Below are 20,932 nucleotides of genomic sequence, written 5' to 3'. Positions count from 1 at the left end.
CTCCCCTGAGAGGGGGCCGCAGCCGGGAAGGCTGCGGACAAGCCTCGTGACGGTTCCCGTGCTTCAGCACGTGTTACATTGATAGCAACTACGTGTACTATCAACTGATGCCTCAGGGTGCTTTTTTTTTACTTTTATCTATTTTGGATTATAGTCAACTTAGGACGCGGCGTTGATTTCTTGCCACAGCACAGTGATTCGTTTATACCTGGTCTACGGCAACTGAAATCTCAGGGACGCAAGTACGCGTAGATCAGAACCGGGAAAACCGTTTGGAGCAGCTGCCCGGCGGGTGGGGAGGCGGCCCTCCTGCGCGCGCGCGCGCGGCCGCAGCCCCGGCTGCGGGGAGGCCCAGCGCTGCTCTGCGCTCCCGGGTCGCGGGGAGCCGGGCAGCCCGGCTGGTGACGGACGTGCAGCTGCTCCGGAAGGCAGGCGAAAGCGGACGGAATGTTACCAAGCAAGCGGCCCTCCCCACCCGGAGCTCAAATAACACGCAATTACGAGAGGCTTTGAAATAACCCCGGCCCAGCTTCCACCCGTCACTCTCCGCCACGTGGTAACTGCTACCGGCCACACCTTTCTGCTTCTCTGCTTCTCTCTGACCCTGGATAGATTACCCTGCACTGGGGATCAGCGTTCCCCTGTCCAGGGCACATCTCTGGGCTTCGGAGTGCTGAGTGGGGCACACTTGTCCCTCTGGACTAGAGTCGGGGTGGTTGCCTGGGGGCCGAGGGGAACGGGCTTCGAATTCATTGACTTTCCTGTCCACCTGTAACCAGGGAGCTAAAGGTTACAACGTTTTGCGTTCATAGCCTAAGATTAGCTTTCTTATTGTTGTCGTTCTTGTTTTGTTTTAATAGAGGTGCTGGGGGTTGAACCCAGGACCTTGTGCACGCTAAGTACGTGCTCTACCGCGGAGCTGTACCGCCTCCACCAACCCTTAGAATGCACTTTTGTTTATTCACTCAGCAGCTGTGTCCTGAGAGCTGTCGGTGAGCAGGGGCTGCGCTCAGGCCGGAAAGGGTGAGCAAATCTCTGTGCGTGAACTTCAGCAGGAGAGAAGAGAAGGGACAGGCGTTATGTAAGCACAAAGTCCACTCGCTCTCCCCGGGGATGACGCAGCGAAGGGAACAGCCCCGCAAGGAGGCGGAGGGAGGCTTTACACAGGGATTGCGAGAACGCGGAGAACGTGGGGAGAGAGGGGGCTCTCCCAGGGCTGCTCTGTGCACTCCGTGTCTGCTGCATCCCAGATGGAATGATGGTAAGTGGCCGCGTGCTTCCTCCGAACACACAGCGCTTTGTATACAAAGTCTGATTAAGCGTTGCTTCATTGTAAGCATTGCAAGAAGGTTTAAAAAAAAGTCTGGTTTTCAAATTCTGAGTGAATGTACGACTTGTTCCCACTGTATCAGTTGGTTCTTCTTTATGTGAAATTTTGGTGACTTTCTCGTGCTCATAAACAAAGCTAACAGAAACATTGAAGCCACAGACTGTGGAAGCTCACGGACAGCAGACAGACGTGAAGATGGCGCTCCCCCTCCACCCCACACAACGGCCAAACGGGCTTTAGGACCAGCAGATGCTTACGATAACGTCAAGGCTGTTTCCACATCACAGGACTGTCACATGAGCTTTTTCCAAATATAAATTCACCTCTCTGCCAAGGCACTGTGACATGATCGCTAAACAGCTTCCGTATTGAAAGTGGTGGAGACATTCAGAGAGGGAAATAAGATCACATTTTAGAAGGAAGCCCCCCGCCAAAAATAAAAAATAAAAAAATAAAGAAGGAAGCTTCCTATGCATAGGGCACATATGTGGACATGTGTATCCATGTCCCGGAGTTCTGCACGTCTGCCTGTTTCAACAAATTTAGAGACACATAAGGGGCCAGTCCCAAGCGTGGCACTTTAGGTGATGCCTTTTACGGGGTAGTAATTTGCAGCTGGCTGTTCGCCACGTAGCTGAGGAGACGCCTCTGTTTCCATCAGGGTGAATCCCCACCAGAAACAGTCTGTCCTGGAGAACCTAAGAATGGTAGGGGTCCTCTGCCCCTGTTCTCCCCAGGAGATGATGGCTCACTCAGGTGCCCCTGGGAGCTGCTGGATGACACCATGCGACAGCTCATCGTTCCATCACTGTGTTCCTTGCTGCAGGAAGAGCATCACACGTTTTGCTTTCCCGCACCCTGTGGACAGCCGACACACGGGCGCTGGTGGGGCCAGCAGGGCTCACTCAGCAAAGGGGACGAGTCAGCGTTATCTGTTAAGAGCAGGCGAGGACCGGGAGGTGGGCACTCTGCACATTTACCTGCCACGCCAACACTGAGAAGCCTTCGCTTTCTCCGTTTTTATAACAACTTTGTCATTTAGTTCATAAACCATAAACCCTTTCAGAGGGTACAGTCCAGTAGTTTTTGGTGTGTTCGCAGCTACAGCACGTTCGCAGCATAGTCTCATTTGAGGTATTTTACAGCCCCCACCAAGGAACCCCCTTCTCACTGCCCCCTCCAGCTTCTGGCAGCCTTTCTGTCTGTAGGAATTTACCTATTTGTTATTACTTTATTTTCTTGTCAATAATTATGTCTTCCTGACTGACTGATCGTTTATCAATACAAGACATTCTTTCTCTCCACTGTGTTGGGTATGAGGGTAGCCGCTCCGTTTTCCTTTTGATCCCAGTTCTTGCACTATGTCTCTTACCCCCTTTTGCTTTCAACCCATTTGTGTTTCTGAACCTAAACAGTGTCTCTTGTAAATAGCATGGGGTTGGGTCATGACTTTTTTCATCCATTTTAGCAATCTCTGCCTTGCAGGTGGAGGGCTGAATCAGCTTCCAGTGACCGTGATTATGGATAAGGTTTATTTCTGCTATGTTGCTGTGTGTTTCCCTCACCTCTCCCACTCCTTACCCGCTTTAGCCCTCATTTACACCTTTCTTATCTTATGTAGGTGTTTCCTATTGTACCGTTTAACTTCATTTCTTGTCTCTTTTGCTGTAATTTTGGAGTTATTTTCTTAGTAGTTGCCCTAGAGGTTACAGTTAGCACCTTAACTTTACAAATATTAATTTCCACAATATAATACAATATTTCAATAATACACTGATTTCAGTAATAGCACCACAAACTGTCAATGTTATTTGGGGTCCAATGAGACACTCCTCTTGCTCCAGAAATCCCAGCGGTTTAGAGGTTCCCCCCAGGAGCCGGGGACGAAGGCCAGGCCTCTTTTTGGGTAAAGTCAGCTCTTTACCATGCAGTCTTTGTAACAGTGTTGAACTAGTATTATTTAATTAAATCATGAAAATTGAAATTCGTGCATGTTGGAAACATACGCAGCAAAAAACATGCACATATCTCACATGTATGAACTGCTTATAAAAGATAAAAAAATTTATTTTCTTATTTAGAAAAATGATTTGTCAGAATGTATCAGAAAGCCTTGAAAAAAATCTTAGATTGCATCCAATGATCTCATATTGTGATTCATTCAAAGAGTGACATCAGAATATGAAGATGAATATACGTATGTTCCTCTATGACTGAAGCATTGTGCTGTGCACCAGAAATTGACACAACATTGTAAACTGACTACACTTAAATAAAAGTATAAAAAAGAGTGACATCAAATATATTAAAAAATTAATACCAAAAAATTGAAAATAACCTAAATTGGGAAATGTTTACATTTGGAGGAATGTAATGAAGCTATGTTAATCCAGCAAATTGAGAAATGTTTTTATATAGTGTGATCTGAAAAAGTGCATAAAGTTATATATGAACAGAGCAAAATCATATTTTAGAAGGCACACTAAAACTTTTAGAGTAGTGATCTTTGATCTGTAAAGAAGTAAATTGCTAATTTAGTTTTACTTTTCTCTGTACTTCAATTTTTCACAAGCATGAATTTATTAAAACATAAAGCATAAACATGAATTTGCATGGCGAGTTAGTTTGTGAATAGGCGTGGCTGGGGCACTGTTTAGCTTGGGCCGCCACAGAAATTTATTGGGGGCTGGGACTTCAGTATGTACATTGGTGGGGGCACAAACATTTGGTATTACTGGCAGCCAGCTGAACATTGAAAGTGACTTAAAACATAACGTATTGTGTAAAAGAGGACTTAGAGTGGACTTCCTTAATGTAGGTTCCATGAAAGACGTTTGGGAGCATGCAGCCTTCTTGAAGTTAGGTCCAAGATTGTCTTGGCATTTGTTCTGGGGGTGGAAATAGTGCAGAACTTCCATCAGATGTTCAAAGCATATGTGACCTCAAAAAAGGTAAGAGCCACTCAAGGAGAGGAAATTTACAAGAGGAACACCAAAATGAAACTGTACATGAGAGAAGCAAGAGTGATGCCTAGATGGGCAAACTCATCACTGAGGGTTTTCTCAGCACAGAACAGAGACAGTGAGGCAAGAACATGGAAGGAACAGCTCTGGGGGTCGTGGGCCTGGCTTTGAGCCTCACCATTTTTGGCTAGAGTTGAGGGTGAGGTTTTAGAGCTCCTGGGGTCTGTCGCTGAGTCTGCAAGTCTAGAGTGTCGGCTGAAGCTGGCCGGGTGCTGCCAGGCACGGGGCCGGGCAGTTTACCCCATTCCCACGCGCACGGCATCCATGCAGTGCTCCCCGGCAGCAGGGCTGTGGCCCCACTTCAGGGGTGTGGAGGGTAAGTCGGAGTCCCAGAGTCTGGCACTGGGAGACCCTCGGGGACCCTGGCTTCCACTCCCCCTGAAGTGGAGCAGTTACATTACTGTCACCACGGAGCCGTTCCTGTCCTCCCACCCCCCGGTGTACTGAGACTGCTGGAAACACAAGTGGACTTCCATCCACTCTGACATCCTGGAAGGAGCGAATATGCCAGACACGGCTGGGACCCCGAGATGCAGGTCAGGCTGAAGGCTTGCAGGGTGGTGCTGGTCCCCCCCAGGGGTTTGACTCCAAGACCAAAGGTCTGTGGACGGAGTATAGTGACTTGGTGCTGAGAGTGGAAACCTTGCAGTTGCTGGGAAGAGGACCACATGGCACCCACTTCGCAGAAACTTCTTTCCCTCTCTGTCCACTCCAGAAGGACTGTGGGGCAGTGACTCAGTGTCAGACCATTCTTGGGGTCTGGGCCAGATGTACCCTTCACGTATACTAGGTTACCTGCTTTCATGGACTTATGCACTGGATTCCCACACAGAATTTGCACAAAATCCTTGGTTGAATTTGGATCTCAAGAAAGGATGAGATCGGATTACTTGAAGCAGGAGACCCACTGCCCCCTGGTGGCAAGACTGCAAACTTCAGGGCTTGTGCCCAGAGGAATAAGGCAGTTTGAGGGTTAATTTATACAACAGGAGAGACGTGTATTACTAAATCACAGTGAGTCAGAAGAGCTGTCTGTTTTTTTTTTTTTTTTTGCGGGGGCGGTGACTGACACTAAAAAAAAAAAATTAAGTGAAGAGGAACTCGCACCTGTCATAAGATTTCTGTACACAAGAGTTTTGGAGAGGATTTCAAAGTACCGCCACCCCAAAGCAGTCCTGAAAGGAGTCGACAGACTGAGCTCTGATGAAGCGACTTCGTGAACGTGACGTTGTTGGCACAGCGCTTCCTTCCTTTTCTGTTACTCTGTTTTATTGCAAAGCAGACCTCTCCTCTCACGCCTTCTGTCCGTTCCGTTCCTCTTCCCTCCCTGGAGGTGGGATGACGCAGGGTCCGTGGTTTTGGCCCGCAGAGTGAGTTAGCACATGCCTTAGTTAGCAGCGGGAGAGGCCAACGCCATGCCAAGGGGCTTGGTCAGTTTCTAAGGGGGTCGCTTAGCTCTGTGTCGTCTCATGGCCACACGTGTGACTTTAATCACGCTGGTCAATTTTCTCTAGCTCCAAAGTTTATCAAGGGCAAGTAACACGGTGGACACCCAGCGACACCACGGAAGCAGCTCAGGCAGCAACGTCCTGGGTAGCTGGTTAGCACCGACCTCCTAAATCTAAGGGAACAGACATGAGCCCCCGTACGCCGGTGGGCTGGTTACTACCCGTGCCCAGGGGTACCAGGTGCACAGAGACCTTTGCACGTCAAACCGCGCATGTCTAGTAAGTGACGGATGCGATGCCACTGACAGAAACTTTCTGGGAAAAGTTACCTATTTTATTTGCATTTGACGTTTTATAGGACTTTAAAGCCCTGACTTCTTTCCCAGTCCTTCCAGCAGAGCCCGGGGTGCACCTGCGTTCCCTGCGCAGCACACGGACGTGCTCTGACGGGGCGGGGCAGCCAATAGCGTGAGCAGCCTCTCACCTGTAAGCCTTCTCACCTGTGGGACGCCTCCTCCTCCTCCTTCTGTCCGAGCAGAGGCTGCCACTCCGCTCTCTGTGCTCCTGTGACGCCATCTCAGCACATCTGGCTTGGTGGCTATTGACTTAAGTTAAATTCGAGACAAAAACAGATAATTTAAGATTGTTTCCAGGGCAGGGGAGGGTATAGCTCAAGTGGGTTCATGGGTTCAATCCCCAGTACCTCGTCTAAAAATAAATAAGTGAATAAACCTAATTATCCCGCCCCCCCCCCCAATTGTTTCCAGTCTTTCAGCTCCTTCTGAGCCAGAGATGGAAGGGACAGGACTAGAGGCTGGAGGCTGGGAGGGAGACTGAGGGACATGGAGGAATTTAGGAGGGTCTCATGTTCAGTGATAGTTTTTGAGACATCCGTGTAAAGCCCAGGGAGGCCGCCCCGGGACCCTGCCCAACGAGCGCCCCGGCTGTCACCGTGGAGCTAGCCAGCCGCTTCCACTTCAGCATCGCACCGGGGCCCTCCCAGGACTCACCTGCAGGAGCCCCCAGGGCTGGGACACTTGACCCCACTACACCCCCGCTACTGGCTCCTCCCTTTCGCCTCTAATGCAGCAGTGTTGTGTCAACTGCTGGTGCACAGCACCATGTTTCAGTCACACATATACATACATGCATTCATTTTCATGTTCTTTTTCTATATACTTTTAAAAATTCTTATTTTTGTCGAAGTGTAGTCGATTTATAGTGTTAGTTTCAGGTGTACAACAGAGCGGCTCGGTTACACACACGCGTGTGTATTTTTTCAGATTCTTCTCCACTGCAGCTCGTTACAAGAAACTGAATACAGTTCCCTGTGCTCTGCAGCAGCATCTTGTTGTTGATCTGCTCTGTACACAGGGGTTAGTGTCCGCTGACCCCAAACTCCTCCCCATCCCCTTCCCCGTGGGCACCCACAGGTTGCTTTCTGTGTGCTGGCGCCACCGCCCACAGAAGGACTGGCTCGTGGTGCTCCCCGGGGCTTTCTCGTGACTGGCAGGCAGAGACCTTGGCTTATTTATTGAACCAACTCCGAACAGACTTTTGTGAAGGGAGTAAACGTGTGAATGAGGGAAGGACACCCCCGGAGTCCCTGGTCATACACGAGGCTTCCGGGGTGCTGCCAGCCAGGGCCCCCACTGCTCCCCTGCTTCAGCGACACGCCCGCCCTTCATGGACTGGCCCGTGTTAGGCAGCGAGTAAAGCTCTGAGCATTTCAGTCACGTTCACACTCTCCAAGTGACTCACTTTTTCCAAACCTACATAGCATTTTATTGGCTTTAAAGATGTTTTCACGATTTAAAATAATAATAATGTTTCCGCAGAAGAACTTTTTATTAAGAGTTTAATGATCCTGGAGGCTCATTACTTTTCTTTCTTGAAACATGGAGCCGAAGCGCCTCCATCCTAGATCGTTTTTATGAAGCTAATTTTCTCCGCCACTGAATTGAGAGAAAAACCTCTTAATTCACAGTCGGACATCACATACGTTGCATTAAGACTTAAATATGTACGTACACATTTAAAGCAGCCATTTTCTGCACCACAGAGCAATACAACATACAAGCGGGTATTTTAAAGAACCAAAATACAGAAACTGAAAGGAGTGAGTGCTGCGTATTTTCAGTTGGTCAGGACTCAGGTTTAAGACACTAAAAAAACACACTCAGCCCGAGGTGGTTGGTACAGCTCACGTCACACACCCGGTGTGAAGGCCGTGTCACTCAACAGCATCTGAAGCAAAGCTGACACTGTACCTTCCCTGTCACTGGTGCTGATGAGGCGTGGGGGTTACCTGGTCCACCTCACTTTCTAGCTACCGTGCACACAGTGCGAGGGTTCTGCTGGGGACTGTGTCCCCCGAATTCCCGCGTGAAGTCCTGGCCCCCGAGGTGACTTGGGGCCTTTGGAGGTAACTTGCCCAGGGGGGTGGGGGCTCGTGAATGGGATTAGTGCCCTTAAAAGGAGACAGCTGGGCAGTGGTCTCCGTCGCCCTCCAGCAGCGGGCACATGGTGAGACGGCAGCTGCCTGCAGGCCAGCGGGGGTCCTCACCAGGACCCAGACGGACAGCGCCTTGGCCTTGGAGCTCCTGGCTTCTTAACTCTCTCTTATTCAAACCTCCCAGTCTGCGGTATTTTTGTTACATCAGCCTGAGCCAAATGAGACAGCTTTCCAAGACCATCCCAGCAGAAGGGGGCCCGGGGAGGCCGAGGGGAGGCCGAGGGGACCGCCCTGTCCCCGTCTGCCCAGCACCGGGCGGGCGTTGCTGGACGTCCCTCTCTGAGCCTGGGAGTCCGCAGCTGCCTCCGAGACGCCGCCGCAGGGCAGCTGGGCCGACTCTGAGGGCCGGGGGGGAGGGCCGTGGGGAGCTCGCCCTGCAGGTGCCGGGTAGTCAGCGTGGCCTCAAGGGGGTGGAGGGCTCTGTTTATTCTGTTATCTCTTAATTTTATTTTTTCCTGAAGTGTGGTTGACTTGCAATGTTAGTGTTTCAGGTGTACTGTTTATTCTTGTTTGTTTTTCTCTTTCCACCTTATGGGGGAGAGTGACTGAGAAATGAAATTCCCGTTTTAGGGGCGAGAGGAAGGGAGAACAGAACAAAGTGAAGGCATGTTTTATCATCTTGATGGACCGGGAGCCACAGACACACTTCCCCCCGACCCCCAGGGCCCTGGCTCTCTGCGTCCTGCGTGAAACTGGGTTCTGACACCCTTTCTTTCAGGCACTAGGAGGAAAGGCATCTGCAGAACTTATGGGTGACTTTTAATGGGAATTTACTAAATATGTGCTGTTGCTCCTCTGGAGAAAAATCCTTGGTCCTACAGAGTAGTGTTTATTTAGGACGAGAAATCCACTTTGGAATGTGGCTGCATCACAGCCCGACCCGGGCTGCTCCTCTGCGTCACATCTGCCTCGAGGACCCGGCCACCAGGCCCGTGTGTGTGGTTTGCAAGGTGATGAAGGTCCCCCTGAGCCTCCTCTCCCGCCTGCCTGGCCACCTTGGGAAACACCAGCCTGGAGCCTCACTCCCACCCCAGCCCCAGAGCCTGCCCTGGAAACCCGAGCCGCCCAAGGAATTTTCTGTCCATTCCAGCAACGCTGAAGAGCCCCCATGTCTGGCCTTTGTGGCTTTTTTTGGTGGGGAGGTAGTTAGCTTTGCAACGGAGGCACTGGGGATTGAACCCAGGACCTCCTGCGTGCTGTGCACGTGCTTCTCCCACTGAGCTACACCCACTCTCCGTTTCCTTATCTGTAGAAGGGTTGCCCCACCTCTGTTCGATTGTTCTAAAAATTAAAAGTCATACGCGTTAAGGCAGGTGAAACATTGCTGGGCACATAGTTTTATTGTTTCACATAGTGTGTTCCTACAATTCAGTGAGTTCTCTCTTTAATATTATGATTTTCAAACTTCTGGCTTCATAGATTAAGCCATTCATTTTATTTACTAACTCCAAAGACATAATTTGTATACAGGTAATTGTACAATGTATTGTTACCAGCCGTAAATGACTCACGTCTAATAATCACAGAATGAGTAAGTAACCCACAGGATATTTTATTAGAAAGCAAACATGTAGGAAAAGTAAATTCATGAGAATTTGTGTTTGGAAAAAATGACAAGAAAAGGACAGAATACCTAATAACACATACATGTTGATTTCGTAGGTAGCCTTTGAGTGTTTAAAGATCAGAAGCAGTAGATTCCGTTTCACCCTTTCTGGTTTTGCCCTGGCAAATTGTCATTTGAAAGGAGAAGATACAGAAATGAGACACTGCGATCCCCATAACAGCCAGGTCAGCTTTAACGTGCCTCCAGGCCCTTCCCGGAGACAGGCGGTGCTGGCTCTCAGTCTGTCTGGGGAAAACCCTCCAATGCCGTCAGCGCCCCTGGGACCCCCCTAGTCTAAGAAAACAATTCTGAGACACTGTTTCCTTAAATGAAAGCGCTCTTTGTGTTTCAGCCTTTGAAGGTGGCCCGAGCACCTATGTTGCGCCACCACAGCTGCAGTCAGAGTCCCTGCTAAGAGCCTTCCAGGGAGGAGCAAAGCTTGTGGAAGCCTGGAGGAGTCCAGAGGCCTGGAGAAGATGGTTCACATCAAACAGCACAGGGGGGAGGTGGGCGTAGCTCAGTGATAGAGCACATGCTTAACGTGCACGGGGTCCTGGGTTCAAGCCCCAGCACCTCCATTAAAAAAAAAAAGGCACTACAGTGTTAAATAAAAAGGAGGAGATTGTTGGTGAAAAATATTTTAGGTTTCCTTTTAGGGGCATGTACTGGGACATGGTGGGTGAGATATTTTAGAGTGTTTATTTCTTCCTCGAATGATTTAGACTCAGCTTATCAGCAAGGTATTTTTAAAACTGTGGGCAAAGCAAAGAAAGCCAGGGGTGTGGTTAACACGGATGCCTTTTAAAAACTGCATGTTGTGATGGTTACATGTTAGAGATTCAATAATTTTAACATCTAATAATCCCCTACGTTAAAATATTTTGAAAGTATAATCATATCCAAGCTAGTGTTGAGCACCTTTACATACTGTAAACTTTAAAAATTAACTTGTAAGCTGATTTATTGACCACAAAAATAGTGTTCGGCTTACCACTCATCACCATGGTGCTTAACCTTTGTGTTGTAAGCATGTGAGCAAGATGTTAGTGCGTATATATTTTTTTCCTTCTAACAGATCAGATTTGGTATAATAATACTGATAGCCCTGATTTGTATACTTAAAAAATTATATTTGGAAAGATACACTACATTCCTTAGAAAGGCCTCTCCGATATTTTCTTTCCGTTGGCAAATTAAAAGGGAAAAGAAAAGCACCGTGACAGCCGAGAGGTCTGAAAGAATCCCCTTTACTAAAAACCGGTTTACGGCCTGAGTTGAAACAATGAGATGAGAGGACGTCTGGCAGACACATAGGACTTGTTTATGTTTTGGTTGCAGTTTAATAATTTGCTGATTGCATTATAATCACACGCATACATTTGCTTAACTAAATTAATGCCCTTAAATCACAAGTTGATTTTCGCTAACACATAGCCCGTCCCTTCTCCGTCCGCGCTCCGAGAAGGGCCACTGTCGGTAAGCACGGTCTGGGTCACTTCTTCCCGGCGAGCTCCCCAGCCGCATCCTGCTTCTAGACTACAGAAGGCATTATCTTTCATACATATGTGGAATAATGAATAATGCTTCATAGAATAATGTAGAATAAATAAGGACATGCCTCATCTAGCAAAGACCTGCAGTATCCTTGTGTGACTAAAAGCCACCGTTACTGAGGCAGAGAATTGCCCTGTTGGTCACACGCTGGGCACCTGTCTCCCTGGCGCCGAGGCTGCCGGCTTCCAAGGGCCAGCAGCTGGACCAGCGGTGGCAGGATGAGACCCGGGACCCTGCCCCAGACCCAGATCTGCAAAGCCTGTGGAAAGTTTGTGACACGTCTTTACCCGCCTGAGTCAAGCATTCACCCATTTTTAGTAGAAAATATTATACAAACACAAAAATGAGGCACAGCCCACTGCCCAGAAAAATGTCTGTGCCGTTTAAAAATAAAATGAAAGGAATACACCTGCAGTAGAAAATGCAAACAGTATGGAGGGGTTTGTGGTGAAAACAATTGCTTTCTGCTTATTTCTACTTCGTTCTCTTTCTATAAAGGCCGCAGGGTCATGAAGGCCTTCCCGGAGAGTTTCCTCTGATAGAAAAACACTGTTGTACTTCACATCTGAGATGAGATGTTCATGAATGGACCTGTTCTACTGGAATTTGAGCACTTACTCCTCACAGCTTCAGGCAGCACCGTCTCACTTTTACAGATGAGGAAATTGAGATTAGACTGATGAATTTACCGTAAGTTATACAGCCAGGAAGTGGTGCGACCGGTTCCGTGCCCCAGCCCCTCGCTCCCAAAGGTATTTTTCCCACTGGATCAGTTGGGGACAGTCAGAAAGTGGAAACCACACCAGTTACTTCAATGGAGAGAATTTTGGTAACAACTGTTAACTAGTACTAGTTAACTAGTACTGAAGGACTGGAAACTCAGAAAGGTGGACACTTCTTTCTGTCTGCTGGACTACGCAGGTGATGGCTGGAGCCTTGGGCACCATATTGGACCTTTAGGTAATCTTAAAGATAAAAACCACAAGACTCAGAACTTGAAGATTAAAGAGCAGCAGGATAGAAAGTTTCAGGAAGTCAAATGACTGTGGAGTTTATGTGTTTAAATCCAATAGAAAGAGAAATTCTGGATCTAGTAGTATAAATTTAAATTATGTGACTCCAAATCTAATTTTACAAAGCAGGCTCCCTCCAATGTACAGAGCCCCAATCACCAAGATTTATAACAAGAAAAAATAACAATAGAGTGTAAATTACACACGAAAAATAAACATGTTCATCCTGGTTAAGTCACTGTCCTCTGGGGCTTCCTTTATGAGTGACCAAGCGTAATCCTAACTATTCGTGGGGAGAGGACTCCAAGAACCTTTAGTAAACCGCCTCAGGTCACGCAGCTTGCTAGAGCCAGAGCCAGAGTTCAGATCTAAGATACAGTCTTCCTCTGTGCTTCATAACGTGTTATGTGAGACTGAACAACAACACATAACAAGTTTATACCAGTTCCTATCAGTTCAGTGATCCTGTTGACTCTCCACGCCTCCGCCAGCATCGTTCATGAAACTTAAACGAAGCAGCAAAATAAGAGATCAGAGGTTAGGATCAAAGCAGGGCAGGACTTTTTTCTTTAAAGTTGAAAAACCTATCACCCAGATCATCGATTGTTCTAAGTTCTTTAACTAGGGCGGCTGTCGCAGCTCGGCAGCGAGCCTCCCTGGAGCAGGCTTTCAGTGCCTGGGCTCCGGGCAGAGCAGGGCTGCGGGGGGCTGCGGGGGATCTGAGCGGTCCGGACGCTGCTGCTGGCGGGTCTGGGGCCGACGGGGGAGCTCGGCGGCGGCGCGGTCCGGGCGGGCGGGACGGGGCCCTGGGTGCTGTCCTGGCGCAGGGGCAGCTGCGGCGTGAGGAGCGGGGGCGCCACGGCACAGACTCAGAAAGGAAACCGGACGAGAGGCGGGAGCCCTGGTCAGCCTTTCTCTCTGAATTCACCTGACGCCCCACGTCCTTCGGAGCTTCAGGCAGGATAGATTCTTTTTACTGATTAGCCTGTATTTTGTATTTTAAATAGTAGGGTCTAAATATGTAATTTGAAAAGACCGCGTTAGAATACGCAAATCTAACCCAAAATGACAAGAAATTTGATTTCAGCCTTCTTAGATTCACTGTCACCATGTTCACTCACGGTCTCGCTTGTAAGCCATCCTAGCTGTGTGAGGATGTCTTCGTAAATGAATATAGCAGATTAGTGTCATTAGCATAATTGTAACATAATAAATTAAACTTTGTATTTTGTTTAACACTTAAAACATGTATTGGTGAGTTAGGTACTGATTAAAAATTATGGCACTAAGTCCTTGATTTAATTAGTAATCTTTGACTTGAAAGGTGCAGTTGCTAGGTAATAAAAATGCTAAATTGAGGTCATTTAGTCATTTCAAAGAAAAGGACCCTTTCTTTGGTCCCATGAAGTCTCTAAAAGGAATGCTGTTGAGAAAAGACAAATGGGGTGAGAAATTGTATATACTGATGTTTCAGTTCTTAGTCTGGCCATTCCAGCGCAGTGCGGAGGTGCAGTGGCACTCGGGCTGCTGGTGGAGGCATTTGAAATGATGCAAAGGGAAGCTGGCAAGAGGAACATCGTGGGAAGCCCAGGAGGACGGATGCGGCTGGAAGGATGTACCGGGACCAGCAGTCTTGGGACTTAGTCAGCATCGGGCCTCCACTCGGCCCTGGGCCAGGGGACGATTGCCTCTGGCTTGGTGACCGAAAGGTAGGCTGGGGCACTTCTGAGAATGAAAGAAGTTTCTAAGTTTAAAAGAACTGAACACCCATCAGTTTTATTATAGTGGTAGACCTGTAAAATAATTACATTAAAAATAGATTTCAAATATAAATTTTCTTTAAAGAATAGCGCATATTAAAGAAAACATTTAAGCTACTTTATATCGATTATCTGATCATTAAAATAAACATAAGAAGGATCATTATTCTTGGTACATATTCAAACATTTAAATTTTTAGACATACTTTTTTTGATACGATGGCACTGGCTTTTTTTCAAAAATATTTTATAATCTTATTATTATGTTAAGTTTTTTAAAATGAAATTGCCTGCGGCTGTTTTCCAAGCTGCATTCAGAATGAGCAAAGTGGAAGTTGTTGGTGGTTTCCACTGACTTCTCTCCATGGACCATAATTATGGACCAGAATTTTTTTTTTTCGCTTAAAACAACATTTATTTTCTCGCGGTTTCAGGTGTCGGCCACTCAGAAACAGCTCAGCTGGGCACTTCTGGTTCACAGTGTCTCCAGAAGTTGCCGTCCAATACTCTTAACAGGAAATTCTCCCCAGATGTCGAAGAACTTAGCAATCGCAGAGGAAAGTCTGGATCTGGTCGCGGTGCAGGGGTGGCTCACAGCCTGTCTGCACCAGCTGCAGCGTGGTTCCCGTCCAAAGAGAGGCTGCAGCTGTCAAAATGCACGAGCATTTGCGAACGTCGCATTTTGTTTAATCTGTAAGTGCGTGTGTCCTGGAGAGGGAGGTGTAAGTGAAACCACTTCTGGAAAGAGCCGGGAGAAGACACAGGCTACCGCAGAACTGCCCGCACAGCAGCCTCTGCCCACCGCGCGGGTGCCCCCCGCCCCGGTGCAGGCAGGGCGTGCAGCCGTAGACGCACCCCAGCTCACTCTAACGCACCTATTAGACCACTTCGTTTAAAGATTAAAAAATCCAGGAAAAATGCCAAGCCAGAAGCTTCCATAAGGACCATAAGGACACTGGGCGTGATTTAGGACTGCTCTGGGGGCACCAGCACAGATGGCCACGGCACTTGTGTCCATCATCGCTGTCCCGGAGAAATCTAACAGCAGTCAGAGAAGTCATTGTAAATAGTAACAGTAAAAAAATGGAAACAGGTGAAATGAATTTTGATAGTATCTTTTTAACCAGGAGCTTCAAAATATTAGTTTTAAAGGTAATCACCGTGAAGTCGCTGATGAGAGAGTCCACGCGCTTCTCTGCTGCGCTGTCTGTGCAGTCCCGTGTGTTTACCGTCAGGGCATCTTCCTCTGTGGCCAGCCGCATTTCAAGGGCTCCGTGACCGCCTGTGCTGAGTGGTCGCTGTACAGGACAGTATGCTATTGAAGACAAGCCTGTGGTTACAGATGTGCAGGGACACGGCTGAAACTGTCCGCTGGTGAGTGGCAGCATGGGTGGGGCCCGGTGCCCCTGCCACCCCCACTTTTCTCTGTGGAGGCAGCTTCCTCCTCAGCCTTGAGGCTGCACGTGGCCCCTGAGGTGATCCCCGCCCCCAGGCACTGCCCAGGATGGTGAGGGGGCACTTCCTCTTCTCCTGCCATCCTGGGTCCACGGCCCTGGCAAGCAGCCGCCCCGCGGCCACCTTCAGCCCTAAGGCCGCAGACGGGTGTCTGGCCTCGCCCCGGGAGAACAGACGCAGGAAGAGGAGGGCGAGGCTGTCCGCAGGTGCAGGCAACTTGGGAGAGGAATTCTGAGTCCCTCACGTCCGGAGTGAGGGGAGGGGACACCGCAGGAGGGCCTGGGTCTAAGGATGAACTGCGTTTCATTTTTGTCTCCTTCGTAAATAACCTGCTAAGAACTCAGCCTCATCTGGAAACGCAGAATTTCTGCAGACCGTTCCGGAAATGACCTGAGACGTGTTAGCTGTGATGGGTTCAATTCTACCCTTGTGTGACAGCGCCCTTCTCTTCCAGCGTGAGCCCTGCGCTTGGGCAGCCCTAGGCCCAACCCGCCTGCTTCAGGGTGAGCGACTCGGTTTCCTCCCCGCTGGTGCCCTCGTGGGGCTCGGTCGCTCCAGTTCAGACTGTCCCCAGCCGTGCCCAGCGAGGGTGCCAGGCCTGGTCAGGGCGCCGCCATCCCTGACCCTGCCCCCGGTCATTTCCTACACACCTGGCTGAAACCCAGAGCCTCCAGGTGCGTCCCAGCACACCTGTTAGGGAGGGAGGGTGGGTTGAACAAGCTGAGATTTAGGTTTGAGATTGCGCACCCCTAGATTTTGTTGTCTTTCAGTTTGTCAAAGATCAGAACTTTTTCATGGTGTATCAAAGTCAATTTGCTGAAGTACTTACATATTTTACTTGCATCGTAACTTCTGTGAGGAGGAATGAGGATTTTTAAATGCTTGTAGCTCATAAGAAAACACACTGTCCATGTTAACAGTTAACAGCCTACTCGAAGCAAAATCTTTGAGGTTTTCATAGTTCATTGTGACAAGGCAGTTAATGGAAATCAGCCTCCTGTCAAAAAGACTGTTTATAACTTTAACCAAATACAACTTTCTACAACCAATGTGCTTAAAATGTAGTTTCTTGTAACAATCAGAATCTTAAGGTTACAGATCCCTGAAATGACTAAGGTGAACCTTTCATTTTTATTGATAAGTTTTTGTCCTTTTAATAAACTGACAGGTGGGAAGAGATACACAGACATACAAAAGCCTGTTTTTTTTAATATAATACTGGGCAAATATTCAACAGTCGTCTTTCTTTTCTTTCTAAACAAAAAACTGTCGGTCCACCCACCTCTTTGTGTTGCTAAAGCACACTTTTCAGGGTTTTCTCACTTGGTGAGAAACTTGTGATTCTCAGTTTCAACTATGATTTAAATCAAGGTTGAGTCAGAGAACTTGGGACCCATAATCATTCTCGCCATCACCTGCTTCTATCCCCTTAATCATTCTGATGTATTTTTTTAAAGATAATTGTTTTTCTGACATTTCCATATCATTTTTGTGTGGGTAAGTGACAGAAAAGCACTCTATGTATTATATGTGTACATATACGAATATACATTATGACCGTGACTCCTTTAGTATCTTTCCCTTTTTACATTGTGCCACTGAAAGTTTTTTGTTTAGCTGGATTGACTCCAACATCCGAAAGTGCCGATGCCGCCAGGAAGCAGGCGATCTCACAGCTGGATGACTGACCGGATCGCGCCCGGTTTCTGCGACACAGGCAAGGCTGAAGCTGGGCGTACGCAGAAGCTGCAGTGACCCGTCCTGGCCAGGAGAGGGGGGTGTGTGGCCACTTGTGGTTGAGCCGCGGCTGTTCCAACAGGTCACGGGACCGTGGACCCGCCTTGTCTGGACGGGTCACAGCCTCAGAAAGGCTTGTCTAGGTCGGTGTCCAGTGACGGGGGTGACTGAAAGGAGGACGCCCGGCCGTCTGTGCGGGCCAGGCCCACTCCGACGTCAGGGGGTCCTCCGAGGAGCTGGGAAGCCCCTCCGGGGCTCGAGCACTGGGCACCATCGTGGCCTGTGGTCACAAAGACCCCCTGGGATGCTGGGTGCACAATTTATTTTACAACGGAGAACTTTTATATATTTAATGAAAGTCTTTATAAATTGGGAGTTTGGGATTAGCAGATACAAACTACTATATACAAAATAGATAAACAAGGTCCTACTGTACAGCACAGGCAACTGTATTCAATGCCTTGTAATAAACCAGAATGGAACAAAAATCTTCGTAAAATTACATCACTGTGCCGTACACCAGACACTAGCACAACACTGTAAATCAACAGCACTCCAATTTAAAAAAGTAATTCAGAAACACAGTAAAAAGCGTAACAGGAAACTACCGCCCCTCTTCAACACAGGTCAACGTACTTTCCTAAGAAAACACCCTCAGACCTTTTCTTAGGGTTTCACGGGTTCAGAGTTGAGATTTTGTTGACAGGAGGTAGGAAGAGAGAGATTCCATTTGACGCCAAGTGAGCGGAGTGTGCCGTCTAGTTTAAGCAGCGTTGATGATGTTTAAACATTTCCATCATGTTCACCACATCGTGTGACCTTAAGTTTCTGGTACTGACCTGCACGTTACAGTACGGTACTCAGGAGTCAGGGTGTTGGGTATACAGCTTAGGAATAACTTTCTAAAATATAGTTTACAAAGTCAAAACCACGTCTTGTGAAAACAGTTCTGAAAGGGCAGGTGCCTGGATACGTATTTCTACAAACGCACCTTTTTCGTACTTGGCACACTCTCCTCTTTCTTGGCTTCTGCTCCGTGTCTCCCCCTCTGCCCTCACACTGTCCCGGGAGGTCTCAACCCTGAGTGGTACCGTCTTCCCATCAGCGCCCCTACGCACTGAAGTCCAACTGGAGGTTTGGGTGAGAGATTAGGTCGTCTTACGTTCTCACGGAGTTAAACAAGAGTCTGATAAAAGTACACATGCACATTCATTTCTGTTGTATATATATTCTAAGAAGCATAAGATGACGTCTGTATGTTAGGGTTTCAAGGCGCCAACGCTGCGCAGTCAGGAGCACCCGTGCTGGCCGTCCCTGGGCGGCTGGGACGGGTCATCACTACGCAGCAGTTTGTGCTTGTTGATGGGCGTTTTTCACCGTCAGTGTTGAGAACGGATTCACTTTGTATTCTGAGTTAGAAGAATTAATTCTAACAGATACTTCTATATGACACAGATATCTGGTTGCATGTAGACACACAGATCTTCCAGGACTCTCTCTTGGGGAAAATGGAAACACCAGTTTATGGTTCCTGCCAAACAGCGAGATCCAGTGTTTTGAGAATGCTGACTGTGGTGAACAAGCGAAATGAAAATGACCACTTGTGTTTCCCTGGTGCCAAGCTCCTGATGATCCAGGAATGGTCGTCTGTACCACCAGCTCCTTCCTCAGCCCCCTGAGACAGACAGCCCTCCCGGCGTCCCTCTGTCCATCTGGGGCCTGGCAGTGCCTTCTCTCTCTGCCCCTCTTCCCGCCCGCCTCTCCCCTTCCAGCTGCTCTCCCTGTGGCCACGGATATCGTTTTTCATAAAGCCCAGCTCTGATCACAATTCTGCCTGAAGAAACGAGCCACCAAGCTGGGACCAGGACGCTAATCTTCATGCTCTGGGGGCTTTCAGGACTGGCTCTGGCCAGTCCACCAGCATCAATTCAGGCTCTGCTTTGAGCAGAAATCCACACATGATTGGTCTTGTGGAGACTCCGTGCATTTTAAGTCTCTGTGCTCTTTCTGCTAACTCTATTTTTCTGTGCCAAATGTCTCTGCTTCCCTTGCTTGGCGTGATGTGACATACCCCCTGGCCTGAGTCAGCGGTCACCGCCGCTCCAGGTGGAATGAGTCCTCTCCTGTGGCCTGTCGCTGAGTGTCCAGCCTCTCACTGTGCACCCAGCCCCTCCGGGGAGCCCGGTGTGCAGAACGCAGAGCCGGCTTTGGAGCAGAGGGCTGGATCCCTGACCGCTGCCTGCAGCCATGTGGACTCCATGCGCCTCGCTTCTTCTGGGCCCTGGGAGCGACCTGTTTCCTCGGATGCTGCTGTTACGAGAAGTGATCGGCAGGTGCGTTGATTGTTCTCCATTCACACCAGCCACAGCTCAATCTCTCTAAGGTTTTGTTTGTCCTGTGTCTTGACTTCCCCGCAGACCCAGCATCAGGCTGGCGTCGGGTAAACTCCCCAGTGTCTACTGAATGCACATTAGGATACATAAGCAGAGGTTAATTACAGGAATTGACAGAGAATACAACTGAAATAGGTACATTATACGCCCTTAATATCAAGCACATGAACTCGAGTGGGGCATGCAGTGCAGCTGACGCAGTGGGAGAACCTCATCTTGCCATTTTTGGGATCAGGCATTTTCAATCTGACTCCTGATTAGGGAGATGAGCCAAACAAGCAAACTCTGCTTCCTCGATTAGCTTGGACAGAATAATTTCCAGGATGAAGCAGTTTGCTTCTATCCTTTAAACTCAGAAGTCGTAACCCAGAGAGGTCCTCAATCATTGGAAATTTGCTGAAATACAAAATCAGACCTGATTCAGACCATTAATGCCAGCGCTCCCGATGCTCTGTTCGGCTCTGATGGCGGCAGTTACAAAAGAGTTCCTCCTGTTGGCTTGGAAACTCCAAGTTCTTTGGGATTGTACCCAACTGCACATTTATTAGACCGTATTTTCCCCGGTCTAAGTGCACTGGGGGACTGGACAGATCGGCGTGGATTACCTGGCATCCAGCATCACCACGACTAAGCGGATCTGTGAACCTGGAGGGGGCAGATGTCACTCTGTCTGCCCAGTGGCTGTCCTTCCCTGGGCCCTGGCACTCACACAGCTCCCCACACTCTCCAGTCCTGTTAGGGCTGCAAGTCAGCGTTTCCCCTGCCCTGTGTCACCAGCTGTGACCTGCCAGGCCAACAAGATGCTCTCCACCATCCCAGAGCCCGTTCCCAGATGTCCAGGTGTCCAGCATCTCCGCTCCCAGGTCTCCAGAGCTGCCCGGGGTTCCCATCAGCCAGAAGCCCAGCTCTGTGGCTCCACTTCCATCCTGAGAACCAGGTGAGGGCCCGAGGCCTCTTTTCACTTGTTACGAAGGCTGAGTTCCTGTTGCTTATGACCAGAGAATCGTAACTAATACATTTAAGGAAATTTGCATTAAGGGAAAATATTTCAGTCTTAATCAACGTCGCGTGGCCCTGCTCAGCCCGCCGTATGATGAC

The 20,932-nt window shown here is 48.7% G+C and overlaps 2 long non-coding RNA genes across 2 annotated transcripts; both read left to right on the top strand.

Annotated features, from left to right (window-relative positions):
- Positions 1 to 237: 237 nt before the first annotated feature.
- LOC116285973 (uncharacterized) lies at positions 238 to 12,723 on the top strand. The gene is made up of 3 exons (XR_004195733.2): positions 238 to 556; positions 970 to 1,261; positions 11,975 to 12,723. It is a non-coding gene; the product is annotated as an uncharacterized lncRNA (long non-coding RNA).
- Positions 12,724 to 13,969: 1,246 nt separating this feature from the next.
- On the top strand, positions 13,970 to 16,885 carry LOC140690286 (uncharacterized). The gene is made up of 2 exons (XR_012065502.1): positions 13,970 to 14,198; positions 14,684 to 16,885. It is a non-coding gene; the product is annotated as an uncharacterized lncRNA (long non-coding RNA).
- Positions 16,886 to 20,932: the final 4,047 nt, after the last annotated feature.

Source organism: Vicugna pacos, chromosome 29 (genome assembly GCF_048564905.1).
Source record: "Vicugna pacos chromosome 29, VicPac4, whole genome shotgun sequence".
Taxonomy (NCBI): domain Eukaryota; kingdom Metazoa; phylum Chordata; class Mammalia; order Artiodactyla; family Camelidae; genus Vicugna; species Vicugna pacos.
The sequence above is the reverse complement of the archived record's forward strand: the minus strand, read 5'-3'. Positions and strand labels throughout refer to the sequence as shown.